The sequence below is a fragment of the Octopus sinensis genome, linkage group LG8 (genome assembly GCF_006345805.1).
Source record: "Octopus sinensis linkage group LG8, ASM634580v1, whole genome shotgun sequence".
NCBI classification, from domain to species: domain Eukaryota; kingdom Metazoa; phylum Mollusca; class Cephalopoda; order Octopoda; family Octopodidae; genus Octopus; species Octopus sinensis.
Window position 1 is genome coordinate 45,224,052 of NC_043004.1, and position 7,500 is coordinate 45,231,551.

General features: G+C 36.9%; 1 protein-coding gene across 12 annotated transcripts in view; it reads left to right on the forward strand.

Annotated features, from left to right (window-relative positions):
* Positions 1 to 7,500, forward strand: part of LOC115215131 (zinc finger CCCH domain-containing protein 10-like) — a 608,296-nt gene that overhangs the window by 301,204 nt on the left and 299,592 nt on the right. For 11 of the 12 annotated variants that reach the window (XR_005000356.1, XR_005000359.1, XR_003881950.2 and 8 more), the window contains one exon: positions 6,052 to 6,104. The gene's annotated coding sequence lies outside the window, so the exon portion shown is untranslated. Of the gene's footprint in view, positions 1 to 3,140; positions 3,155 to 6,051; positions 6,105 to 7,500 lie in introns of those variants that run through there. The other variant, XR_005000353.1, reaches the window with a different exon arrangement.

Here is a 7,500-nt window from a genome sequence, read left to right on the forward strand (position 1 = left end):
AGGAAAGACGCATTGACTAAATTAGTTTCCCAACCACATGGTTCTGGGTTCAGTCCCACTGCGTGGCACCTTGAGCAAGTGTCTTCTACTATAGCCTCGGGCCGACCAAAGCCTTGTGAGTGGATTTGGTAGATGGAAATTTTTACTAGGCTAGTATTTAGTTGATAGATCTGTTAGACTACCAGATATGCATTGAAGAAATATTCTCTGCTCTTTGCCTTCTGAGGCCAAATCTTTTCAAAGTCAGACATTTATTTTTATCCTTCTAGCTTTGATAAAATACCAGTTCAGGATAAGGAATTATTATCCACCCCCTCTCTCTCTCTCTCCCTTTTTCCTCTCTTCCCTCTCCCTCCTCCTATATTTTTCTCTCCCAAAATTGTTTATGCTGCTGAGCCATGAGAAGATTGTTGGAGACCACTCATGGTGATCACTTCTTCCAGCAAACTGAAGATTGAGTTAGAATCTAGCAATATCTTTTCATTTTGCATGCTACAAAACCTGTCCAAGAAAACCATGGAACATAGTGGGCGTGAATAGACAAATGTCGTCTAGGTCACAAAACAGAATAAGATAATGATGACGTTTATAGCTCTGCTTTATTTCATACAGTTATATATCTCACTCCAGTGAAACCCATGATTTTCAAGTCTGACCTCACGACTTTGACCTTTATGCACTTTGGCCCCAATTATAATTTTTCATATAAAACTTTCACTTTTCTTCAATTTTTCATCTGGGTTTGAAATTTATAGTAATCTGCCCATTTTTTTTTTAATCAATGATTAGGAGAAATGTCCTAAACTCAATCAAGCCAAATAGATTTTTATGTGGTTACTCAATCAAACCAATGAGAAATCCACTACATGGTCATTTGATCTGCCAGAAAAAGCAGCAAAATTGCTGTTCTTATGAATTTGAATAAGTCAATGAATACCTATAGGATGTATTGGCTCTCAGTACACACATCATCATAATCGTTTTTACATCCACTTTTTCATGCTGGCATGAGCTGGATGAAACTGTTTGAGGTAGTGTGGAATAGCCATGATACCCTTTAAGTTGTATCTTGTGATATGCAAATATACAGCATCATCATCATCATCATCATCATCGTTTAACGTCCACTTTCCATGCTAGCATGGGTTGGACGATTTTGACTGAGGGCTAGAGTACTAGATGGTTGCACCAGTCTCCAATCTTGATTTGGCAGAGTTTCTACAACTGGATGCCCTTCCTAACGCCAACCACTCCGAGAGTGTAGTGGGTGCTTTTTATGTGCCACCGGCACGGGGGCCAGTCAGGCAGTAATTCTAAAATTAGTGGCGAGCTGGCAGAAACGTTAGCACGCCGGGCGAAATGCTTAGCGGTATTTCATCTGCCGTTACGTTGTGAGTTCAAGTTCCGCCAAGGTCGACTTTGCCTTTCATCCTTTCGGGGTCGATAAATTAAGTACCAGTTACGCACTGGGGTCGATGTAATCGACTTGATACCTATGTCTGTCCTTGTTTGTCCCCTCTGTGTTCAGCCCCTTGTGGGCAGTAAAGAAATAGGTAATTCTAACATACTTACTGGCTACACTCAGTGCTTGGAAAGGAAACAGTAAAGAAAGAAAATGAATTCATTGCAATAGAAATGCTTTTGATTGCAAGATCAGGTAATTCAAGGGCAGCCTGGGGTTCAACAACTGCTTCCAACAACTTAGAAGTAAACCTGACATATTGTGCTTTATATACAGTAAATTGTACTCTGATTGTCTAACTTCAAACAAGAGTAACTCTTTACTGTATAATAACTACTAAGGTAAGATCCTGAATTCATAAAGAAAAGTTTGGTTTTGATCAAATTGATTTGCATACGGGATTACTCTGTGGAAAGCTGTATCATTGTTGAGACAGTTTATTATTGATCTCAAGAGAAACACTGATCCTGTTATTGGTAAACCTGTCCCTAATGAAGTTTTCATGTCTTATGGCAGTCTTTATGACACGTGTTCAATATTGATTTATCTCTTGCATAATTCACATCACTTACATGTTCAAACCCAGGTCGATGCATTCATGGCATGTTCAAGTGTCGTGTTTGTCTTTCACGAGTTAGTTTAGAATTGGGTATACATACAAGTAACCTCACAGCTGTTATTCCACCTTCTCCTGGCCATCTAAGCTTCTTCAATCAATATAAATTATTATGCATTATAAAAGTTGGGAAAGGCTGAGTAAAGGTGCTGAGTATTCACTCTGCACTTTAGTTAAGTATAAATCAGGTTACTCTCTTTACTCTTTACTTGTTTCAGTCATTTGACTGTGGCCATGCTGGAGCACCGCCTTTAGTCGAGCAGATTGACCCTAGGACTTATTCTTTGTAAGCATAGTACTTATTCTATCGGTCTCTTTTGCTGAACCACTAAGTTACAGGGACATAAACACACCAGTATCGGTTGTCAAGCGATGTTGGGGGGACTAACACAGACACACAAACATATACATACACACATACATATATATATATATATATATATATATATATTATATATAATATACATATATATATATATATATATACACACATATATATGATGGGCTTCTTTCAGTTTCCGTCTACCAAATCCACTCACAAGGCTTTGGTCAACCCAAGGCTATAGTAGAAGACACTTGCCCAAGGTACCACGCAGTGGGACTGAACCCGGAACCATGTGGTTCGTAAGCAATCTACTTACCACACGGCCACTCCTACGCCTATAGGTTATGGATGATGAGTTATTGTTTTAGTCATCCTCACTTCTACAAACCTATAATGAAAATCATTCCAGCCATGACCATCCTGTCTGTTTTGTTTTCCATGTGTTTTCATTGTAGACTCATCCTTATCGTTCCGAGTGTGGTGCTAGATTAAATCCGCTTTGTGCATTTTATCATGTGTGGGTTTTGAGAGGTCCTTTTAGTCTTGTCAAAGACATGGTTATCTATCTAGTGCTAGTTCCAAAATAAGAATGCTCTCACTACACTCTGTAAAGTGGTTGGTGTTAGAAACGGCATCCAACCTTAGAAGCAAGTTATGGCAGATAAAAAACAATGGCAACAGTGACACATAGTGACAGTGATGAGTGTATCTATTACTACTAAGCATAGCATTTCTATTTTAAGATGTTAAGGTATAGGTCAAAAGGGATTCGGCTGTTTCTTTTAGCAGACAGAATTTACAAGAGGAGTTAAGGAGAGATGTAGACATTTGAAAAGCAGTAATGCTAACTACTGATCCTGTCCACCCATTTCTTTCGTTTTATTTTCCCTCTCTTTCTTCAGGAAGCTTTAGGTTGAATTCAAAAATAGTTTGGTCCAATATGGGGAGATTAAAATAGAAAATCTCTGGGTTGGGAGTTACAGTAAACCAAATTGACACTGCTACTCCCCTTATTGTTCATTGTTCACAGTCTTGTCTCAATGCTATATTTTCTTTACTTTTTCTTGTCTTGCATATGTAAGTAGCCAAGTACCTCAGTTCATTTAAATATATACGCACATACACACATGAACATACATACGTGTGCATGTGTGTGTGTGTATATATATATATATCATCATCATTTATGTCTGTCTGATGACGATTACACACACACACACATATTCCTGTTTTCTCTATAACTACTACCAATGACTCTACACACTACCAGCACCACTTTCAGTTCTGCTGTGAGTGGTCATGATGCTGTTCATTTTGAAAATGGTGCTGGTGATGGTTATGATTATGAAGGGTGTACTGAGTTCAGTCAAGGTGGGAAAGAATCAAAGACAGCCAGATGTGTGTGCTGAGTGAAGTTTTTTTGTTTTTTTTCTAATTCTAATTTTCTTCATTTCCACATTGCCCCAAAGCAATAACCACGTTTCTAGATCAAAGACACACACACACACACACACTCACACTCACACAATTTATCACATTCACATGTATGCATGCATATGCACACTCAAACAAATTAACACAAGGAATCACACTTTCGCTTCAATTTTTCTTCTCTCCATTGTATTTATATTTATTTCTATTTCTGTGCCAGTCTACATATCTGTCTATATATTTGAATGCCTATTAGTCTATGTGTCTAATATATATATATATATATATATATATATATTATATATATATATATATACACACACATATGTACATGCACACACACATACATGCATGCACTCTCACAGACGTACAGCAAATAGTGAGGTTAGACACTGATATTTTTTAAAATGTAAAACACAAAATTTCTTTCTCTTTCTCCCACCCCCCTATCTGTATATATATAAATACACATGCACACATCTAATGAATGGCAGAATTTGATTATATAAGAGTGTGTGTGTGTATGAAATGTGCACAAATATTTAATATACCCACATATAAACACTTGTTATTATTAACATGATTATTATTATTATTATTATTATTATTATTATATTTTTTTGTTTAGATGTTCTTGTTGGATCATGTATTAGTTCAGACCATATAAACTATGATTACTACATTGGGACAAACATAACCCCACACACACACACACACACACAGATATTTAGATATGAAGACATTTATTTTCAGTGCAGTGCCTTCAGCATGTTTTTCTTTCTTTGGTTTTTTATTTTTATTATTTTTATATTTTTTTTACTCTTTAAAGACTGCTAGGATCAGCAAGTTTTCCTCTTTTTATCTTATCGAAATACACAGCCCACTCCCTGATGTGAATGTACCTCTTCCACCAACTGGAATTGCTCACCCTATCACTAACAACTAGACTGATCAGGACAGGCTGTATATACAAACTATACACAAATATACTTTGTATTCATGGAATGTCTACACCAGGGAACCAAGAATAAGGTTAAGAAGACATGTAAGGGGCAGAATGTTGGCTGTCTTCATCACCACCATCATCATCGCACCATCATCATTATCATCACCACCACCACTACCATTAGTGGCTGTTTCTACAAACTCAGTCTTGTGCTACAGTATGGCAAACACCAAATTAATGTCATATACATACCCATTAGAATAACAGCTTATAACACAAATTTCAGGTTACCCACCACTGCCTGCCCTCCCATTAGATCCCGAACAGTACAAAGCAATCACACATACTTTTCAGAATAGCTGCTGCATCAGTTTTTGTCTCTCAGCCCAAACAGTCCTTGATCTGGGTTATCAGATTTATTTTTTCACTGCTCTAATGCGCAGGTATGGTTGTGGGGTTAAGATGTTCACTTGGCAACTACATGGTTCCAAGTTTGATTCCATCGTCAGGCACCTTGTTGTTGTAGCATTGGTTTAGGTGGTTCAATATCTTATCAGTGAAATTTGTTTGACAGAAGCTATGTGGATGTCCATCACTTGTGCGTGTGCTTTCATTTATTTTTATGTCAGTTTTCCATGCTCTCATAAGTTTGACTAATATATATATATTATTGAAGCTTGCTTGGAGACAGACATGGGTTAGCAATGGGAAGGGCTTCTGATTAGAAAGTCTCGGTTAAAAAGTGCCAAATCCATGCTGACATGAAAAAGTTGGTGTTAAAAATGATGAGAAAACAATGTTACGTGCACACACGCACACACGCGCGCACATACACACACACACACATTTGGTCTTTGTATAGCTTCCATTTGCCAAATTAACACAAACAAGTATTGGGTAGAAGACTCTTACCCAGGCTGCTACACAGACTGAACTGAAATCATGAGGTTGGGAAGCCAGTTCCTTAGCTACGCTGCTATATCTGTGCCTATTGTGTGTATTATATGTGTGTGTGTGACAACTGTGGAAAATGCATGCTCTTTGAATAAAATTCTTTGTAATATTTGTTTTGTACAGAGTTAATGACATTCCCTTGTTTTGGAAATACTGTGGACCTGTGATTTGCCTTTTTTTTAAACCTGCAAACAAAAATGTTATTGTTCACAGATTGTAATATAAAATAACTATATAATAGATATGAAATAACTGTGTTATAAATATATGTGGTTTAACTGCTTTAATCTCAACAACCTGTTGATATTCTTTTGCAGGTGGTCTCTCTTACAAAGAAGTGTTCAATAAGAGGAAGCTGTTGCAATATAGTGTAAGTTACTGTTTGATTTGAATTATTGCAGATTATTTGTAGTATGTTGAATGATAAAGTGGATTGGAGGATTTGTAGGGAAACATTCTTGGGGAGTAATTTTGGAGCCAAAAGATTTTGTGCAAGAAAATCATAGTTTATCGGATATATGTGCCAGTGAGAGAATCTGTAAGTAATTGATGAATCTGCTGGAAATACCTGCTGCTGCTGTTCCTGTTGTTGTTGTTGTTGTTGCTGAAGGAAAGTAGGGAAACTGAATGCTCAGACTGAGCAGTTAAATCAGTGATAGTGTCTATAACTAGTACTATTACTACTACTACTACTACTGCTGCTGCTATGTTCCTATTGCTGCCGTTGCTGCTGCAAAATTTTATCTTTTTCAATTTATTCCTGTTTCTTTTATTTTGACACTACTGACATTATTTTGTCAGTTGGGTGTGTCTCTGATGTGGGATAGCTTTTATGTTTGTCTGTTTGCCTGTCTGTCTCTCCATGTGTGTGTGTATATATTTATGTCAACATGTATACACATTCACACATCTACGTATACTTACATATGTACAGACAGACGGACAGGCAGACATAACCACTTTTATGTGCACGGCTGAAGTGATGTATGTGTCTATGTACATATGCCTATGTATCTGTATCAATATATGTGTACACATTCACACTTATATACATAGACAGACAATCAGACGAAACCACATTTGTGTGGGTGGCTGTGGTGATGTACTTTTGCGTGCACGCGTGTCTGCGTAGTTTTATTATATACATGCATAAAAACAAATTGATTATCCACATGCTTGTTGTGTGTATATTATATACACAGACAGACACAAACTTTTCATCTCCAAGACATTGATAAACAACACATGCCTGGTGTAAGGATCAAATGTAGTTCTCTTCACAGCAGATTTTATTTTGTCCGCGAGTCACTCTTACACCACCACTGCATTTCCCCTTCCATGCCTTTTGTATCTATCTTTCTAGCTATTTCTCTGTCCATTTATCTATCTATCTTTCTTTCTATTCTTTCATCTGTCTGTCTCTCACCTCCCCTCTCGTCATTTTTGTCTTTATATGCCTGTGTGTCCGTATTATCTGTCCATGTTTCTACTTGTCAGTCTATCTGCTTTGCCATTTGTTTATATCTGTCTGTTTATCTATCCTTTCATTATTTCTTTGTTTGTTTGTTCATTTATTGAGCAATATGCATAGGAAAGGCTATACTTATTGCCTTCTGAGGAACTCAGAGGATGTCGGAAAGTGATGTTCTATTACCTATCTATAAATATGTCTTTCAGTATAATCTGTTCATCTATTTGACAATCTAATCTCTTATATTTATATGTGTGTATACACACACACACACCACACATACATATATGTGTGT